Below are 22,119 nucleotides of genomic sequence, written 5' to 3' on the forward strand. Positions count from 1 at the left end.
TATGTTAAGTTATGAGAGTTGGTAAAGTGAATTAGTAGTTATGGGTCTGTTCAACCGAAACATATAGTCTATGTTCACTAGATTATTTGTAGTTTATTTATTAATTGTTGTTAAAATAAGTGTTATTTAAGTTGGTAATTACGGTTTACCTCATTCCTCGGTTTGATTTAAGTTTTAGGTGGGTGAAGCTATAAATTATATTAGTTGAGAGGCTTAATTAAATAATCATGAAATATAGACATAGATATTAAATTTAAATAAGATAAAAAAAAGCATCTCCTATTTGATGCTAAAAAGTCGATCTTCAAATCTAACGATACAATTTAATCTATTAGACCATTATTAGGTGTTGTTTGTTTTCTCCTTGGTAGGCCTTATTTTGTCTTATGTCTGCGAGCGGACAAATGTTTTGATTTTAGACGGTTTGTTTTTTCTAAGACATAAAACAAAAAAATATCTTTAAAGATCTTAAAATTGAAAGCTCTAAAATATAGCTTCTCACTTTTGAAGACATTTTGTTCACCACCTACCTTCCCTTTCAGTCCTTCACGCCTACTTCACAAATCTAACAACCCATCTCCGTCCGACACCATCTATAATCGAATTGGCCCATCAATAATCTATTATGTGATCAAAATCAAATACAAAAAAGATAGATTTAAACCAAAATACACAAACCCCTACACAACCACTCCCTTCCACCGTTGGCATATCATCATGATCATCACAACAATCACCTTCATCCTTGTCGTTGTTGGTGTTGTTGACGAACTCAAGTTCCCCGGTAAGTTTTCCGGCAACCGATATGGTGAAAATGAAGTTGACGGTGAGAACGATGATGATGATAACAGATTGAAACCATTGCTTTGGACTACGTGTTAAACTTAAATGGTAAAGACCAATTTTTGTTTACATTAGGCTTCTTGTAAATTAGTCATGTTTAGCTATGTTCTGGTTTCTGAATAGTTGCAGGAAGTGAAGTGCTTTAATATATTGGAAATATCTGGTTTCTAAATCGATGGAGAAAAGGAAAGAAAAAAACAAAGTTAAGTGAAAGAAAGACCAAAAGGAAAAGAAAAGGATAATACCTAAAATACACTTACATGATTTTACATAATTGAATTTAACATGTCAAAACCTAATTATTACCACTACATGTTATTACCACTACATACTAATAAGTTTCCTTCCCAAACACCCCAACAACGACAATACCCTTCCCTTATAAAAAAAACCCCACCGCCTCTTTCTCTCAATCTCTTGCTTTGGTTACTCTCCAACTGTGTTCTACCCTATTATTATCTAACTTTGCCTTCTCTAATTTGGTGGATTCCAATGAAATTACTTCACCATACATGCTTGATGGATGATGGTTTCATCCTATTGTTTCAGGTTAGCACTACATTGGAAGCGAAACCCTAAATCGTCGTCGCGATTGAAGTGAAAAAATTTGGGTTTCACCGCCATTTGAATTATTTGTTGGTTGGAAGAACTTTTTAATCCGTCGTTCTAGGGTTGTACCAAATTTGGTGCGACCCGTAATTTGTGGCTATGATTGACCGGGAAAAAAATTAGGCCGTCGGTCCTGTTGGAAAAATGATCTGATGAGTCAAAGTGTTTTGCAGGAGTTAGAGTCTGGAGTCCTAGAGTCTGAAGTTGCAGATTCTGATAAAGTCAACGTTTTGATTACTTGATGATTAAGCTATGGAAAATTCTGGAGATTTGTTTAAATATTAATAAGATTGTGTTTTGATTCTGTGTTATCTATAGAAGATAAACTTTGCATTGTTTAGAATATTTGTTAGTTTTAAGTTTATCTTTTCCTAAGTTTTAGTCAAGTAGTTTAGGAAACCAAATCTTCAAGATTTGGTTTAACTCTGTATAAATAGGGCTACGGTTTATCATTGTAAAGCACCCTTTTGCACGATTAACATTGTCTTTCTTATATCTTCATATCGTGTTCTCTCAATTATTGTTCTTATAATTCATATTTACTATTCAATTGAGAGTCTGGTGTTCATAGTTCAAATACTGTGAACTTATAACTGGTATCAGAGCGGGAAAGGTGTAAATCCTATCTCGGTGATCTTTAAAACGATCCATATTTTTCTTATCAGTACTATTACTACTACAGATATGGCTGTAATTGAAAGGGATGGTGGTTCTAGCAAGTTTGAGGAAGATCTGAAAGCTGTTGAGAAGATGGATAAGGACTCTACTTGCAATAAAGCTTCTGCCTATAAGGTACAAAACTTTGTGAATTATCTTGATAATGAAAAAGTGAGAATGTTTCAGTACTTGTTGCTTAGCTTTAAGTGGTGTTTAGAAGATATTGATAGGTTAAGAACACAAATTTTTGATCTTAAAAATGTCATCAAAGACAAAGATGCTGAAATTAAAGAATTGCAAAAATGTGAGGCAGAACTTGACACTTATAAAATGGCATACACAGAAGAAACTAAAAGGCTAAATACTGAATTAGGAAGATCGATGAAAAGGTCAAAACACTATGAATCAATTTGTAAATCTTGGTGTGTATCTTCCAAAAAGAATTCTGATGCTATTGCCAAACAAATTCCAAATGATGTCAAAGCTATAGTAGGTGAAAACTACATATTAAATAATAATGTGAAAGTTGATCCTAGTGTATTCAAACCTGACATTTTACCAAACACTTTTGTAAAATTTGATGGTGACAAAAAGATTTTAACTAATGCTTTTGTAAGATCTTTAGATCCTGTTGAACCTTCTGAGACTATAATACTTGAAAGCAGAAATCCACTAGAGTCTGAACTTTTGAAACCTTCAGACTCTAATAGTTTAGTCTCTCAAAATAATAGTGTATGTTCTGACCTAGAGTCTGACACCCAAGAGTCAAGTTGCAAGAGCAATTCTGAATCATCATCTGTCACTGACACTTGTCCAGATCTAAAAAGGTCAACTAAAAGAAGGTCAAAGTCAAAACAAGCTAAGACTATTCAAAAACTCAAAAAGAAAATTTCAAAACTCAATGAAAAAATCAAGAGTCAAGAAAAACCTTCAGTTAAGAGAACATTTTGTTTTCCTAAGAAAATTGAGAAAGAATGGAAACCCAAAGTTTGTGAAAATAAAAGTGTCTTAAAATCTGTTAAGGAAAAGTTGATCTGGATTGGGAACAAAGCTTTTGTTTGGAGAGTGAAGAGCACTCCAACTGAACCCACTGAAAAGTGGGTTCCCCTTAAAAACTAATCATTTTTCTTTGTTTGTGTCTTGTGTAGCAGGGTAGTATGTGGTATCTGGATAGTGGCTGCTCAAGACACATGACTGGATGCAAAGAGCATCTTGTAGGGTTTGTTGAAGAAAAAGGTCATTCTGTAAGATATGGTGATAATTCTGTTGCAAAGACTATTGGTTATGGTACTGTTAAATCTGGAAGTGTTACATTTAAGAAAGTTGCTTTAGTTGAAGAGCTGAAGCATAATCTGCTAAGTGATGAGGCCAAAATCTGATGAAGGTGTGTTCATGGGATATTCTTCTGTATCTAAAGCTTATATATTATATAATCAGAGGAGAATGAAGATTGAAGAATCCATTAATATTTCTTTTGATGAAAGTTCTTTAGAAATGGATCAGTCATCCAGCACTGAGCAATCTGCACTTGGTGAATTGTCAAATTTAATTTCTGGAAACAGTGTTCAAACTCTGGATTCAGAGTCTGAGTCAGATGAACCTAATTTTTCCGGGTTGAAAAATGATTCTGCAGATAATTCTCATACAGAAGAAGTTCAATAAGAAGATGAGCCTGTTGTTATTCAAGAAGGTGATCAATCACCTAATAACACCTTGGTTCCTGTTGTTCCTATCAGAAAATCTTCTAGAAACATAGTTCCTCCAAAGCATCTTGAAGATTATGTTGTAGATCCTACTGGGTTGCCTAAACCTGGTTCTTCTCAGACACCTGTGTCTGACTTTGCCATTGCAAACTATTGTTTCTTTTCTAATTTTCTTTCACTCATTGAACCCAAAGAAGTAGATGAAGCATTGGCTGACAATGATTGGGTTGAAGCTATGACTGAAGAGTTGACAGAGTTTGAAAGGAATGATGTATGGGAGTTGGTTCCAAAACCTGATGGTAAAACTGCAATTGGTACTAAATGGGTTTACAGAAACAAGGTTGACAAAGATGGTATTCTGGTTAGGAATAAAGCAAGGTTAGTGGCTCAAGGGTATAGACAAGAAGAAGGTATAGACTATGATGAGACATTTGCTCCTGTTGCTAGAATTGAAGCTATTAGATTGTTTCTGGCATATGCTTCAGATAAAGATTTTGTGGTGTTCCAAATGGATGTAAAGAGTGCTTTTCTAAATGGTAAATTGCAAGAAGAGGTTTATGTGAAGCAACCTCCTGGTTTCAAGAGTAAGAAGTTTCCCAAGCATGTCTTCAAGTTGAAGAAAGCTTTGTATGGTCTGAAGCAAGCTCCCAGAGCCTGGTATGATACTTTGTCAACATTTCTTCTAGAAAAGAAATTTTCTAGAGGGGCTATTGACAAAACTTTATTCATCAAAAAGGAGAAAGGTGATGTGTTACTTGTTCAAATTTATGTTGATGACATTATTTTTGGGTCTACTAATCCACTTTTGAGAAAATTGTTTTCAGACATAATGTCTAAAGAATATAGAATGAGTAATTTATGTATTCTAAACTATTTTCTTGGACTACAAATAAAGCAGAGTCATGAGGGTATTTTTATTAACCAAAGTAATTACATTTCTGATATGTTAACTAAATATGGTTTTAAAAATTGCTCCTCTTTAAGAACTCCAATGAGTGTTTCTGAAAAACTTGATAAAGATGAGTCTGGAAAATCCACGTGTCAATCAACCTATAGAGGTATGATTGGATCTTTGTTATATTTAACTGCTAGTAGACCTGATATAATGTTTGCTACATGTATGTGTGCACGTTATCAGTCAGATCCTAAGGAGTCTCATTATAAAGCTGTGAAAAGAATTTTTAGGTACTTAAAAGGTACCCCTAACCTGGGTCTTTGGTATGCTAAAGACTCGGGGTTTGATCTAATTGGTTACACAGATGTAGACTATGCAGGTTGCAAATTAGACAGAAAGAGCACTTCTGGTGGATGTCAATTATTAGGTGGAAAATTGGTGAGCTGGTCCAGTAAAAAAGCAAAATTCAGTGGCCACTTCCACAGCAGAAGCTGAATATGTAGCAGCAGGGAGTTGTTGTGCTCAATTACTTTGGATGTAACATCAACTTTTGGATTTTGGGTTAACATTGACCAAAACTCCAATAATGTGTGATAATGAGAGTGCTATTGCTATTACAGAGAATCCAGTGTTTCACTCCAGGACCAAGCACATAGAGATCAGACATCATTTTATAAGGGATTGTGTTGAGAAAGGCAAAGTGGTTTTAAAGCATATTGGTACTAAAGATCAACTGGCAGATATTTTTACCAAGGCACTTCCTGAGGAGAGGCATTTTTATCTTCTTGAACAACTTGGAATGTTAAATCCATCAACTTAAATGTTGACAAGTGAAGATACTCTCTAAACTGTTGTTGTAAAAAAAAAAAAGTATATATATATATATATATATATATATATATATATATATATATATATATATATATATATATATATATATATATATATATATAGAGAGAGAGAGAGAGTCTGGATCACGTTGTTTTCAGAGTCTGGGTAACATCAAATTATTCAGAGTCTGAAAAGATTTACTCTCATTGTGTATTTTTGTGTATAAATTTGTTTCCTTCTTTCTTCAAATAAAGTTTTTTTTTTAAATTTCGTTTTTAGGTTAATTTTTTTTTCTTTATTCTATTTCCTAAAATAAAAGGGTCAAATTTGGTATTAATGAAGGGAGTTAATGGTAACTTTTTGAAATTTTTTGTCATGAGTATTAATTTGATAATGATTGTGTCAATCTTTTTGATAACTTTTTGCTATAATGCATTGAATCAATCTTGGCCGTGCAGACCAACCTGCAGATTCTGAGCAATCGAAGTCTGAGTTGTTACCCCAGAATTGAATTGAATTGATTGTACAAATTGCCATTCTCGAGTATCTTTTCCGCCCTACACCGACACCGGGTTTAGTTGGCTTGGTAATTTTACTCGACGTGTGGTTGTTTCGAAACAGGGAACAACTTTGAATACACAAGCTTGTAACCCGCGGATGAACCGCACACTAGAGCCTTATTGGGGCTAAAACCAATAACGAGAGCCTTTTTGGTATCATTGGAATTAACGGTATACTCCACCCCATGATGTTACACATTTAGAGCAGGCTAAAGGTATGAATGAGGACAACCCACTTCATTTTAACCCACCTTCTCCCACTGCTAATGAACAAAATCTCCATTCAACCAACCTTATGGACTCACTGGTTCATATTGAGAATATCTCCATACTTGAAAACCTAGATGATTCAGCACTCATGGATTCACATCAACAATCCATTAGGCAAGGTGCTACTAGTACTACTTCATCACCTCTGCTAGAGGTTGGTAAAGACAGTGCTTTGACCCAACCTAAACCAGATAGGATAGTAAACTTGGATACCCTCATTACAGTCACTGAAGAAACCCACTCAGTTGACTTATTTGAAGAAGTCTCAATCCTGGACTCAAATAACCAAATCCAAAAACCAGCTGAAATGACCAAGCCAACTGTTACCCCAGACACAAGTCTGCCACTCCTCTCTCCAAATATCCAATCCTTACACTTGCTAGCACAGGCTGCCAATGTTTCATCCATGTCACAAGATGAAATACAGGTCTCAAACCCTTCTGTGTCCAGGGATCGCCCTACTTATCACCAGGAAGGTTGTGAGGACATGCAAATCTTACCCCTAAACATTGGCTCTACTTCACAGGCTGAGGCACCAGTCAATATGGTTGGCCTGAATCAGGCTTTGACTACTATGACTAAGAAGTTTGATGACAAACTTTTGGGTGTGTAGTCTCAAATTGATAAAATTAATCTTAACTTGAACAATAATTTGGTTTCTAGACATTAATTGATGGAGGTTAGGAGGGTGATAGGGGATGTGCAAGGTTTGGATGATTCTAATGATGCAGTAAGTGTGACAGCTATTGGTGACAGGTTGAATGTTTTGGAAAAGAAGATGGAAGGTGTTGCGGAGATTAAGGAGAGTTTTACAGGTTTTGCTTCAGATATTAAGTCACTCCAAGAACAACAAGCTGAAATTTGGAGGTTTTTATCTACTCTCTCTGTTGATGATGTCAAAAAGGGGGAGAAAAGGAAAAGGGTAGAAGGCGAAGGTGTTGAGGGGGAGTCTTCAAAAAGAGCTCAGATTGAGGGGGAGATACAGGTTCAGGGGGAGGATGGTAATGATGCTCGAATGGATGATGCTCAAGGTGTTGACACTCAAGAGGATACTCAGGTGAATGCACAGGTGGTTATTGCTAGTGATATTCAAACAGGTGCAGGTGCAGATGGTGTTCAAAGAAGTGGTGTTGGTAATAATCAAGAGAATGCTATTGTTGTTGCAGCAGCTGTGCAAGATAAGTTAAGGGCTCTGATGAACAAAAGGTTCAGGTTCAGAAGGTATGAGGGTGATGTGGTCAAGGTTGAGATTGTTAAATCAGAACTTGAAGGTGTAACTTTGTTGTTGACTATGACACATCTACCTGATAGTAGGTTAAGAGTGAAATTGAATCACATTGTTCGCTTAGGGTTCTGTGAATGGAAAGGTTTAGCTGTATGTATTCAAAAGTGTGAAGAAGATCAACCTATTGTGAAAGAAGTTTTGAAGAAAGTTTGCAATTTGGTGCATCTAGTTTTTGAAGAAGGTTTTATAAGTTTGAAAGATTATGAAGTATTTTGTGGTATGTTTGAGTTAGAGATGAAGGAGATGAGAGTTAAAGGTCATATAGAAAGGTATTCTGTTCCAGAGCATCTAGAGTTTGTTGATGATAGTTATGTTGAGTATTTGGATGCTTTAATGTTCAAGACAACTGGTAACCAAAGAATGATGATGAGAACTGATCAATTTGAAGGAGCAGGTATTGAATTGTTGCTTGGCTTGTTGACTAGATGTGTGACAGAGCAGACTCACCCCTTCAGAGTTAAATTGGTGAAGCACTTGTATAGTAAGATTTCTATGTTGAAGAATATCAGGTCTATGAAGAGCAAGTGCAAATTGATTGAAAGGGAGTATGCAAAACTGAAGGAATAGGTGAACAGGTGGTTTTGACATCATCAGATAGGGGGAGATTGTTGGAAAAATGATCTGATGAGTCAAAGTGTTTTGCAGGAGTTAGAGTCTGGAGTCCTAGAGTATGAAGTTGCAGATTCTGATAAAGTCAACGTTTTGATTACTTGATGATTAAGCTATGGAAAATTCTGGAGATTTGTTTAAATATTAAGAAGATTGTGTTTTGATTCTGTGTTATCTCTAGAAGATAAACTTTGCATTGTTTAGAATATTTGTTAGTTTTAAGTTTATCTTTTCCTAAGTTTTAGTCAAGTAGTTTAGGAAACCAAATCTTCAAGATTTGGTTTAACTCTGTATAAATAGGGCTACGGTTTATCATCGTAAAGTACCCTTTTGCACGATTAACATTGTCTTTCTTATATCTTCATATCGTGTTCTCTCAATTATTGTTCTTATAATTCATATTTACTATTCAATTGAGAGTCTGGTGTTCATAGTTCAAATACTGTGAACTTATAGGTCCCAAGTTCGCCGGTTATTTTTTCTTGGTTGGTGGCCGTCGGTAGCGACGATGTTCATCATCTTCCTTTAACAGTGAGTTTGGTAACGATTCATTCCCTTCAATTTGTTTGTTTGCTTATTTGCTTCATTTATTTGGTGAATGAAGTATTACTGTTGTCTTTGGTATGGTTAGTGATGATGGTTAATATCCAAACTTTCATGATGCTTCATATCGATCTTATTTTTTTCATTTGTTACCTGAAGTTATCATGTGCTTATGTTCCCTGCTTGATTTTATGATAGTGAAGGTGTCTATGGCGGTTATGGTTGTGTCGACGGTGGCTGTGATGTTTGTTGTTGTTTAAGTGATATTTATGACCGGAAGGCATTTAATTGATGCAACCGTTTATGTTTGCAGCCATGGTGGGTTTTCGAACTTAGTTTGCCCTTAATTTCATATCTGAGCCTAACCAATATTTGGTAAACGATTTGTTCTCTCCAATTAGTATGTTACTTTATTTGTTTCATTTATTTGATGAATAAAGTATAAATTGTTGTTTTTGGTATTGTCGGTGATGGTGATTAATATACTCTATATATTAGTTGGGAAGGCAGGCATCTGCTGCTCACAGTGGATCATGTTTTCATTTTACAACTTCAAATACTATACCTTACACACTAAAAGCCATGGGAAATTTGGTCGTTTTGTTCACTCCGGAAGTCGCTTTAATTTGTAGCCTCTTGGGTTTACCTCAGTTAAATCTGTTCCATTCTATTCTACATATATTGCGTACACTGACTCCTTACGTTGTAAAATTAACCGAAGTTATAGAGAAAAGCATGATTACTGTTTTCTATATTACCCGGGTAAACGTTGAATTTTATTCGGCTCTGTGTTATTTGATTTTGGATTGGTTTAGGAACTCTGATTGGTTGAGAATGGCGGTATTCTCTGTTAAAACCGTGTTGTTAAACCTGACCCATTAAACCTGATTACTACCTGTTTATATCTATTAAGTTTTTTTTTTTTTTTTTTTTTTTTGAATCAGGCCTTTGGTGGTGCGATTGTGGCTGTGTCAACAGTAAACTAAGGCTGTGATGATCGGTATTTTTTAAGGTTTGTCGCGCTTTTTGGCAAGGCAACAACCGGATGTCATATAACGATTGCAACAATGTTTGTTTGCAGCCATGGGTGAATTTGAAACTTCTTCCAGGTCTGAGCCTACTTAATTTTTTGTCAAACTTTTCGTGTTCGACTGTTCGCTAATATCTGATGGGTTTATGATATGATGGTTGATTGAAGCCTAAAATGTGGATTATTAGTTTCAAATGCTTACTTTCACGCTTAACTGGAATTAGACGTCTATCCAATGTAGTATATAGATGATGGTATTTCTCGAACATTGAAATTTTTTTCCCTCATACAAGCAGACATATAAAATTGTAAATTTAATTTCTTTTAAGAAGCTTTCTTATGATAAAGGCGATGACGATCACTTTTCCATTAGATCAGACCCGTTTCTTGGCGAGGCAACACACTGATGGCATATTATCGATGCAACCATGTGTTTGCAGCCATGGTGCATTTTGAATCAGCTTTTCTTTTGAATCCCTGATGGCTGATCCCATATCTGAGCCTACTTAAAACTTTGTCTAAAAATTAAGTTTCTAATATATATATATATATATATATATATATATATACACACATACACGTACACGTACACCGTACACCGTACACCTTACACCTACACTACGTGTACGTGTACGTGTACGTGTACGTGTACGTACACATGCTGATTTTATAGATTAACTATTGGCGTTCGGAGTACATCCAAATGCCAAAGGTATGTTCTTTTGAGTCTGATTTCACATTTCATCATCCTGTTTTAACTACTCATGTTGTTGTATACTTCGTAAATTCGGAACACACTGCGATCTCACATCCAATGGTTACGAAAACTGCTTTAAAGGTAGGTGTTTCATGCTACCTCATTATATCTTTCATTATCTACTTCGTCTAACTTTATCTTATAATATGTTAATAGGTCGTTCAAAAGCACAGGTGGGTCCAAGAGGTCCGGCTCTTATATGTGGCTATAAAAATTATCATAGATTTTTGGAATCCTGTTTAACCGAGTCAAAGAATAAGGAGGTCAGATTCTACTCTTTATATTACGTATTACTAAACTGCTTAAAGGTCAAATGTCCCAAGTGAATTAGCTATAAAATATATAAATGTTGTTGTTTTCTGTTTTTCTTGCAGCTGAACTTGTTGATAGACCTGCTCTTTCTAATTCTCTGAAATTCATTATATTTTGCCATTAACCAATATGAAAGACAATACATGTTCTTATTATTGTCCAAATATGGTTCAGGTAATTGGAAATACCAAAAAGATTTCATGTCTTGAAATTTTTGTGGTTTAGCTTAGGCAAAGTATTTATAAAATTACATAAAGCAGTCTGAATATAACAATGTTTTTGTGATGTAAATACACATGGCCGTCTTAAAATGTGTTTGGTGGTAAAAAGGCTGTTTAAATTTCTGTCTATATGAATTTTGTAGAATAAGTTAACAGTACTTGATTGATTTATGTGGCAGTTCTAATTAAGTTCTAATTACTGAGTTTTCTTTGCAGGAAATATAGATTTGAACATGGATTTGATTAAGAGCCTCATGAAAGAAGTAGAATGTAAAGAGAAAGCAGCAGAAAAAATAAAAGAGGGTGCTGATAAGTATAATTGTAGGTTCTCGCTAAAGTGGATGAACTTTAAAAGGCACTGCAGATTACAAAGGACGCAAACGACTAAGGTACTAAATTATTTTTACTGTGTTTTTAGGAAGTTCATGTGGTTGTCAAAAGATTTGACTTGCTACCTTGGTCTACTGTATAATAATAAAATTTAGGAATAATGATTAGAAAGTCAATGAGTTTATGTAGTGAAATTATTGCTCAGTTGAATGTTGTATGTAAAAATGTGTTACTAATGTCTTGGGATCTTTTGTAACCACGAGTAATCAACTTTAAAATTAGTCATTCAAAATGTACTCGCACCAACGCGCGAGCCATTTCAATTCTAGCATATGTTAATAATAACACATTATTATTATTATCTTATTATTTTTTTATTTCACAAATTTCATTTTTTTTAGATAAAAACTGAAAATTATAATAATTTAGGATTTTAAATCGTATTTGGCAGACATAAAAACAAACAGTTTTCAATTGATAGTTAATGATGTATCCTAGGGGATACACACATAAAAACACCATTTTTATACAGAAAAATGGATCAAAGAGCACAAAAGATAACAAAATTTAGCGGTTTTCAGTATTTGCCGCTCAGCGTACAGCAGGCCGCCCAGCGTCATGCGTAAGCCATGCAGGCAGCTTCAATGCTTAAGCCCTTTACTCAGCGCGTGAACGGCACGCAGCCACGTCAGCACACGCCACCGACCTTCCGGATACTTCGCATAACAGAATTAATCAGCGATTGACACGTGTATCCCGAGAATTTCGGACATTCTACGCCTATAGATAGACCCTCTGGGTCACCACATTCCACAATCTGAACTTCAGTCCGAGAGAAGTACACTTTCTCTCTCACACAGTTCTTTCTCACTCTAAACGCACATTAGCCGCTTAGCAGCAATACTCTAAACGGATCAATTACTGATTGATCCCCAGATTGATTGAGGCCACCCCACGGATCTCTCATCCGTGTTCCGGGTTTACAGAGATTATTTCTCGAGAGCAAACATCAATCAACATTACACGCTACACGCTAGGCAGCTATTGTCTTGTACTGGTACCTTACAGCCGCTACACGAAAAATCGTACCAACAAATAGCGCCATCCGTCTCAAAGACCAGCAAAAACACCAAGAGCATGAAGGCAACTGAAACAACCTCAGCAAAAGCAACACTAGAACCAATTAATGAAAAAATCATTGAGAATATACCAGTGGATCAGCTAACTCTTGAAGAAACTTCAATCGAAGAAGATCAACCCAATACTGGTGCAACAGAAGAGATTGTGCATGAAGCCATACCGCGATTGAAGAAACCATTGATGGAAAGTTCCAGTGGCAGAATGTGGAAGGCCAGGCGAGGAACACACAATGTTTCTTTTAAGAGAACAACTGATGTGAATGCTAAGCACAACAACAAAGGAAAGTCAATTTCAAAATCACAATTGTTCAAGCTATTCAATCAGTTGAATACTTTAGTTGATGATGCTGAGCGAGAACGCAATGATGAAGGTTTTGTGGAAGATGATTGGGACTCTGGGGAAGAAGAAGAGCATTTCTTTATGACTGAAGAGATGGCAGGAAAGTTATTGGATGGGATTTTGACCAAGACGGCACCATCAAGATACAAGCAGAAGTTAGCACAGCCCGCCATCCGTGCAACGGCTGTAGACAATTTGTTTGCTTTGATTACAGGAGATGAAGCTATCAAGCTACCTGCAATGGCAGAGTCAACCCAGTGTTTTATCCCTCGAATCGCAGAATATCCATTACCAAGAAACTTGGGAATTTCATCTATCGGTGTTTATGATGGAACAACTGACCCAGAAGACTTTCTTACTATGTTTGAAGGCGTTATGAGATTGCATCATTGGGAAGATGAAACTACGTGCCATATGTTTTCAATGGTGATGCAGAAAATGGCGAGAGAATGGTTTGCTAGTTTGTTACCAAGGAGTATTTCCAGTTTCCTTGATTTAAGGGCAAAGTTTGTGATGCAATATCAAAGATTGAGAAGCTGTACGTTGTCACATCTTGATGCACATGAAATAACAATGCACTAGAATGAGTCACTGAATGATTTCATGAAACGTTATACCATTGAGTGTCAAAAGATACCAGACATACTAGAATCTCAGCTTGTTTCCGGGTTTATATTTTGTCTTGATCAGCGATGTTTTGCAAGATTAATTCATGCGTTGCGAAATGATGTCCCAAAGGCGTTACATCAAGCATTTTTGGTTGCACAGAAGTATTTACGGGCAGGTGAGATGGGATATCCAAGAGTTGATAATTATCAAAGAAATTTAAGACAGCAAGGCGGAGAACGGAACAGGAATGACAATTATCAGCGACAGCGTGGATATGAGAACAATTACCAGAAGCAGCAACATGGTTGGAGGGGGAATAATCATCCGAATGACAATTACCATCAGCGAAAATCACTAGACAGACATCCACTCATCATGGCTTTAACAAAAACTCCAAAGGAGATTTTGTTCACTGAACCTGTTAAGGAAACCTTTCACCCTCCACCACCAATGGAAGAGCGTCAGGGACCACAGAGTGATAAATGGTGTGATTTTCACGAGGCATATGGGCATGATACTGACAACTGTAAGTCATTGATGAGGGAAATCATTGCAAAGATTAAAGCCGGAGAGTTAAACCATCTGTTACCTGGAAAACAGTACAGGAGGAATGATCCAAACAAGCATTTTGCTTGGCAAGGAAAGGTACGTCACGGTGGACGGCGTGATTGGAACAAAAGAGAAGAAAGAAAAGATGAAAGAGATCCAACCCCTGAAATGCACATCGAGGTTATATGGAATGAAGTAGAGGAGTACGAAACAGACGGAGAGCGCAAAACGGAAGAGCCTGTGGTCATTTCAGCTGTAATTGCGAATAAGAGCATTACCAGGATCTACACTGATACAGGTAGTGAAGAAAATATTTTATATTTACATTGTTTCAGAGATTATCTGTTCAGCGTGAAGGATAGGCTTCGCTACACGAACTTGAAAATTGCTGGCATTACGGGAGAATCGATGAGGGCAGTTGGTAAGGTGAAACTGGATGTAACATTGGGAGCACACCCTCTAGTCCACACAGAAATCGTGGACTTCACAGTTCTTGATGGCAAATCAAGATTCAATGCTTTGTTTGGAAGACGAGCTCTTCGCAAATTTGGAGCAATTACTTCTACACCGCATGCAGAATTGCGATTTCCAACACCAAATGGTGTGGCAGTGATACGCTCTGAATACGTTGGACCGGCAAGGGAGAGATCAGTTGTTTATGAAGCTCAAGGGAATTTTGTTAGAGGAGGACCGTCGAGACAGTTGTTTATCAGAAATGACGTGAATGGGTATTTCAAACAGCCTAAAAAGTGGGATCCTTAAAGACAAGACGCAAGACGCTGCACGGAGAACATTATGTTAACATGAATCGTGCAGAACAGTTTATTCACCATGTTTTTTAATTTTCCTCAGTTCAGACAAAGCACAATACAATTTTTGTAATTTTCTGATTGGGATTGATCACCCATGCGAAGATGTTGCACAAAATGGTGTATGTGCGACAAAGAAATATCAATAAAGTTTTATTTTTCCTCACGCAAAACGTTACGCGTTACGAATGTAGAACATAGCATTCATATCTACCCACATAAGGCAAGACATTTTTATGCCCCCGATGGTAGAGGCTCTTGTGTCAACATTATAGACACACGGGATCGGCTACCGTAAGTGTTTACTTCGCTAGAGGGCACCGAGGCAAAAATAAAGATCTCTTAATGTCATGATTTATGATATGCAGAATGATTTATCACAAATGCATAAATCCATTTTTATACTGAAAGCAGAAAAGATTAGCATAAAATACAAGTGTATTTTGTAAGCCGCAAAAAACATAAGCGCAACACGGTAAACGGAACACCACTCATTCTTCAAACAGAATACCTTTAAACAGATATATCATTTTTTATGATAAGTTATTCACATAAAAGCACTATGATTGATTCATAATTTGCTTCAGAAATTGATTACAAGTTTTCAATACTTCTTTACAAAACAAACGCCCTCATGCAAAACGGAGACGGATAGTGAATTGATATAACAAAAGCACACGTTTTGCTGCTAACTTGATAAGAAGCAAACATATAATTTTAAGAAATTATATAAGTCATACCATACAAATAACAGTAAATCTCAGTTTTAATATATCATACAATGCCTTTGGCGGACAGCGGATAACGGATGACAGGTCAGTACATATGCCATTTCAAAAATCAGTTTAAGGCAAAAATCATTTTGTATAATATGGCATATGATATTTAAGCTTTCTATAGCTAGCAATGGTTAGATGCTTATACAACAACAAAAACATGAAAAGCAAAAAGCATGGCAATGTCAAACGTAATAGCAGAGTGTATAAGTATGATAAACACGCAAGTTACATAATGTTATTACAGACAAAATGCAATGTATTTTCAAATGGGAACCTCTAAGATATCCTTCACAGATGAATCCTCTTTTCTACACACTTCTTCAACAGAGACAATTTTTAAAGAAGAAAATTCACCCATTGCAACCTGCAATGTAGCCTCAGCATCAGCCTTGATATGTTTTGATATTACGGTAGGTAATGGATCAGGTTTGTTTAAGAGAACATTGACAATTTCTTCAATAGTATCAGAAATATCTTTTTCAGCAGAAGCTACCAAATACTTGTGAAAAGTTTGCCACCAAGTCCAGAACTTAAAACCCTCTGCACGAGGGCAGGAATAACAACTTTCAAATCAATAAAATTCTTTTTAAAGGTAGCAGCAGCAATAGTGTTTTCTTCAGCAACACGCTTCTTAACCTCAAGCATTTTATTCAGCTCTTCATTCTCCTTCAACAGAGTTTCTTTCTCATCTATTAGTTTTTCTTTTTCAACCCTCTCTGAAACACATTTTGCCTCAACAATCTGCATCATCTCATCTTTTTTCTGTGCCACATCCACTGCAGTTTTCAATTTCAAATTGGCATCTTGCAGGTTGATTTCAAGCCTCTTTACCCTAGTAGCATTATGCAGAGCGTTAGCAACAATAGTTTCTTGGGCCTTTTGCATCTTAAGATCATGGATCACATGTTGATTCAGAAGTACCAAAGCTACAGCAGTGGATTGGCAACTTTGTTTATAAGTCATGGTAGACAGAGAGGAAGACATATCAGTAATTGTGTTTGCCTGAATTGGATACATATAGTTATAATAAGAAAACAATTAGCAGTGAAGTAGTGGAGCTGGACTATAAATTTTATAAAGATTACCTTAAGAAACTCAACAAAGATGTCAGATTTATTGACAGGATCGTCAAGAAAAGTTTGCATACCGGCTAGCGGCACGGATGGTAGTTGGGTGGATGTTGAAGATTGTGTTGTGTCAGTTCCTTTAGGGGTACGTAGATTATTGAAAGGCGGGGTTTCAAAAGTATCATCATCAGTTTCTTCATCATTGTCATCATCATTATCATCTTCTTCTACCTCAGCAAATTCAGTAGTATTACCACCATCAGTGGTTTCATCATCCTGCTCCTTTTGAAGAATCATCCCTATGATGTACAAAGATAAATGATTATACAAAATAACATCAAAAGTGCATTGTAAACATTATAAAAACACATATTTATGCAGTATACTTCTCTTCTTTGGCTTCTCAGTAACCTCACTCATTGGGCGCTTCCCTTCACGTTTTTAGCGCCTAGCAGACTTCTTTGCGCTGGGCGGACGGGGAGTAGTCTCAATAATCTCGACATCAGAAGATGGCTGAGCAACACCACCATCTTCACCCTCAGCAGGCCGCTATGGGCTCTTTAACTGTTGTTTAAATTCGGCATCCTTTGTTATATCAGTTTCAATTTCAGCAGAAGTTTTTGGTCGTTCAGAAATAACAAGGGTATCCAAGTTGGTTTTCTTAGAGGTTCTGTAAACCTGCATCTCTCCTTCTGCAACAAATAACATACAAACAGGCAGCGAAAATATATGAGAATACATATAACTCATAATAACACAATCTAGACAGAATATATTAATAAAGGTTCCTACCACGGCCTTCCCAGCGCAGCACATGTGCATATCCAATACGCCAGTTGCCACTCATTCCGCAGAGAACCAAGATGGCTTCATACTCACTATATGACCTTTGTGGAAGCTCCAGTGCTTTCCAATCTTCAACCGTCACCTCCTCATCCTCAGATAAAGTGATCGACTTACTCACTCCTATTTTTTTCTTCCTCCACTTCCGAACATTGGCCCAAGCATCATTAATGACCCTTTCATTAACAAAAAAGTAGGGTTCTTTACAATTTTTCAAAGAAGATTCCTTCACCCCAGTAAAAGCCTTATTTGGCTTGCAGTCAAAAGTATACCAACACTTGCTAACTAATCGATTTCTAAACAATTCATGAAAAATATTTACATTTGGTTATTCTTCTATGGCATTACAGTACATTTCAAAAAGTATAATTTTTTGTAACCCTAGAGGATGAATTTGACTAAGACTTATTCCATAATGGGCAAGAATTTTTTGAAGAAAGGAAGAAAGAGGAATACGGAGATTTCCTACAGTTAATTGAAGTTTATAGAGGGTAATCATCTTCTCAGGAGGGTTATTGGCCCTATTGCTAGAAGAAGAAATCATAAGGTTTAGTAATCTAAGGTTTCTGTGCTCTCTGCATAACTGGTCTATTTCAGCCTCGGTGATACTGGAGGGAATAGTACTCACATCACGATTGTCTCTTTAGGAAGAAGTGATGTTGGATTCGGCCATGGTAGTGCACAAAATAAAAGAAATACAAACAGAGAAGAAAGATGAACAATAACTGACCTTGCACGAATCAAATCACTAAAATGAGTAATTGTAGATATCTTCAAAGCAAATAGTCAGTTTTCGGAAAAGGAAAAAGGAAAGGGGAATGGGTTATTTATAGTCAAATAAATGGATGATGAAAGGATGAGATTGAGCCAAGTGTATGAACCAGATTAATTGGGCAACAATTTAAAATTCAAAAATAAATCAAAAAGATTTTTGGGGGCAAATTCATAATTGGAAACATGACATCAGCACAGAAAAACAGACGGCTATAATAGTTTTGTGTCTTCGAGAAAAAATGCATCTTTTATTTTTAGTTTAATGACTTTATTTTTTACAATAATAAAGACATTAAATAAAGTCATTAAACTGGGGGGGACTTAATGGTCTATCCTAGGGGATACACGCATAAAAACACCATTTTTATATAGAAAAATGGATCAAAGAGCACAAAAGATAACAAAATTTAGCGGTTTTCAGTATTTGCCGCCCAGTGTCATGCGTAAGCCCTGCATGCAGCTTCAATGATTAAGCCCTTTTACTCAGTGCGTGAACGGCACGCAGCCACGTCAGCACACGCCACCGATCTTTCGGATACTTCGCATAACAGAATTAATCAGCGATTGACATGTGTATCTCGAGAATTTCGGACATTCTACGCCTATAAATTGACCCCCTGGGTCACCATATTTCACAATCTGAACTTCAGTCAGAGAGAAGTACACTTTCTCTCTCACACAGTTCTTTCTCACTCTAAACGCACATTAGCCGCTTAGCAGCAATACGCTAAACGGATCAATTACTGATTGATCCCCAGATTGATTGAAGCCACCCCACGGATCTCTCATCCGTGTTTCGGGTCTGCAGAGATTATTTCTCGAGAGCAAACATCAATCAACATTACACGCTACACGCTAGGCAGCTATTGTCTTGTACTGGTACCTTACAGCCGCTACACGGAAAATCGTATCAACAATAGTCTACAGACCTTCAGACCACATCTTTTCTACAGACATGGTTCGCAGATATTCAGATAAAAACATCTTAAAAAACAAACAGCACATAAGTTTAATTTGATGTGTATACATTGTACTTTTTAAATAAAAAATGTGTAGATGTAATTTGTGCATTTTTCATGTAATTAGTTTATTAGCACCTAGAGTATAAATAGTTCACCTAGCTTAGTCATTAAACTAGTGCTAGTCATTCACCTCTCACTTGTTCATTTTCAACTTCACTTTGGAAAACACTTAGTTACATTTTCTCTCTACTTGTGTATCCTTAATATTACATAATTGTGATATGAACATGAATTGCTTAATTGTGTTTACTATTGTTTTAATCATCATCATCATTCTGTTTTACATGTTCATATAGATACATATTACACTGCATATACATATATCGATAGATACACACATACTGCTACTGCTATATACATTCAACCACACAATTAGCACGAATTAGATCTTGTTTCAGTGAAATACATTTGGTATTAGAGCATAAGAAGCTCATCTTCGTCGATCTAGAACTGAATTCATACTAAAACTGATTGAAATTGCATTTTTGCTCAGTTTTGTGCATATTCTAATGGAAATTTGATTTTATGATTAAGTGCTTGTGATGTGAATCAAATCTGTAACTGTAGGAAGTTTTAGCATCAATATATGTTTGCGCGTTCGTAATTACATGCCTTAATTCGATTTATTCATTACTTGATCTGAGATTTTTTGTTCGAAAAGTTTTTGGCCAGCAATTCATCAAAAATGAAATTTCATGATGTTTATGTGCTTGTTTGTGATTGATATGTACTAATCGAGTATCTAGCAATAAATAGGGATTAAAATTGACTGTTTACCTATAATTTGAGTAATTTCTGATCTCTGACATTGTTGAGCCACCATAAACCGCCATAGGACCACCACCAGAATCTTTATACACACAAGAACACCATCGTCCGATAGTCTTTATTCCATCGTCCGATAGTCCTTATTCCATCGACCTTTTGAGTGACCATCGATTCAAAACTTAAACACCATCGACCCAAATCTTGAGACCGTCAACCGAGGGTATACTTTACCATATCGATTAGAAGTACTGTTATGCTGCCCAAATTTCAACTAATTTCTTTTGATTCAAAGGTTTAGGGTTTCTCTGTTACAAAAGACAAAGTGCAGGACTTCAATTAGGGTTCATCATTGTATTGGGGAAGAAGAAATCAAATAAAAAAAATTATTAAATATAACAGAAATAAAGGGCGTGAGATTCACGAAGATTTTACAATTCATGGATTTAAAAGGGTTAACTTGTTTTTATATTTAAGAAGAATTGAAGGTGTTACGTATTTGTGTTGTACTAGATTTATGAGCTCATGCGTTGCACGGTACTCATCCAAAAACATTATCTGGTATTTTTTGCAAATGTATATGAAATAACGATATTATACGGTCATTTTCGTAAGTACTGTTGTGGGTTGCATGGTGGCTTAAAAACTTGATATATTAATACGTTATTATGCGTACATATTGTATGTGTTATACATTAAGTACTCAATTTAACGTCTTTTGTTATATTTGTAACATATAGTATAGAAGCTACCGGCAAAATCTGAGCAGTATCAAAGATATTACATATACTATAGTTTATTAGTATCAAAGATATTACATACGTAGTGGGCTAAAAGAGCAATACACAAAGGATAAAGATAGCCAAAATGCACTAAAGTAAATTACCTATACAAACAGCTACTCGGAATAGCAAATCTTTTTGTGAAAGAGCTAAATTGATAGTAGATAAATTTAATAGTTGTAGCAATTACATCAATAGAACCATTGATTTGTATATACACTGAAATGACCCGTTCATATCACTATAAACGCAGTACGTTATTCATTGGTCCCATAGCGAGGTATTTGACCTCTATATGATACGTTTTAGAAATTATTGCATTCGTTTCATAAAATGCACACCATTATTATACATAATGCATGTTTTAAACAAGTGGGCGATTATTTAAGAAATAATCCCCATAATACATCGGTTTCCAAATACTACACACGTGACATAAAAGTTGAATATAATACATGACGAAGGTTTTATTGAATGCAACACTTCATTTAAACAAAAACATGAGACTCCATGCACAGCTTGCTCAGATAATGCAACAGCGGAAGACTTTTTTAAGGACCTGAGAATAAACATGCTTAAACAGTCAACATAAAGGTTGGTGAGATATATAGGTTTAGCATCGATATAAATATAGACCACAAGATTTCATAGTTATAAATATATGTACACTCGCAAGTGTATAAAAGTATTCTATAAGTTATTGAGCGCTTCGGTAACCATACTTAACCATTAATGTAGCATATTCCCTTTATTATGAAATCTCCCTACACTGTACCAAGTCTAGTAAAAACGAAGTACTATGCAACCGTTTACGATACTAGAACGACTAGCCCGGTTGGGGTTGTCAAACCCGATAGATCTATCAATAGGATTCGCGCTTACATGTTCTTACAACATGTAAATATTAGTTACCAAGCTATTAGGGAAGATATGTGGTACAACTCAACGTAGAATATATTTTAAGTACTTGTGTCCATGGCATAAAACATAAAATGCATGTATTCTCATCCCAAAATATTTTTAGAGTTTAAAAATGGGACTATATTGTAGTGACCCGAACTTTTCCATGTTTATATATATTAATTGAGATTGATATTTACATGATTAAATATTTCCAACATGTTAAGCAATCAAACTTGTTAAGACTTGATTAATTGAAATATGTTTCATATAGACAATTGACCAC

General features: G+C 35.8%; 1 long non-coding RNA gene across 1 annotated transcript; it reads left to right on the forward strand.

Annotated features, from left to right (window-relative positions):
• Positions 1-10,782: 10,782 nt before the first annotated feature.
• LOC139893417 (uncharacterized) lies at positions 10,783-11,638 on the forward strand. The gene is made up of 3 exons (XR_011774526.1): positions 10,783-10,855; positions 10,967-11,078; positions 11,342-11,638. It is a non-coding gene; the product is annotated as an uncharacterized lncRNA (long non-coding RNA).
• Positions 11,639-22,119: the final 10,481 nt, after the last annotated feature.

Source organism: Rutidosis leptorrhynchoides, chromosome 2 (assembly GCF_046630445.1).
Source record: "Rutidosis leptorrhynchoides isolate AG116_Rl617_1_P2 chromosome 2, CSIRO_AGI_Rlap_v1, whole genome shotgun sequence".
In the NCBI taxonomy this organism is placed as follows: Eukaryota; Viridiplantae; Streptophyta; class Magnoliopsida; order Asterales; family Asteraceae; genus Rutidosis; species Rutidosis leptorrhynchoides.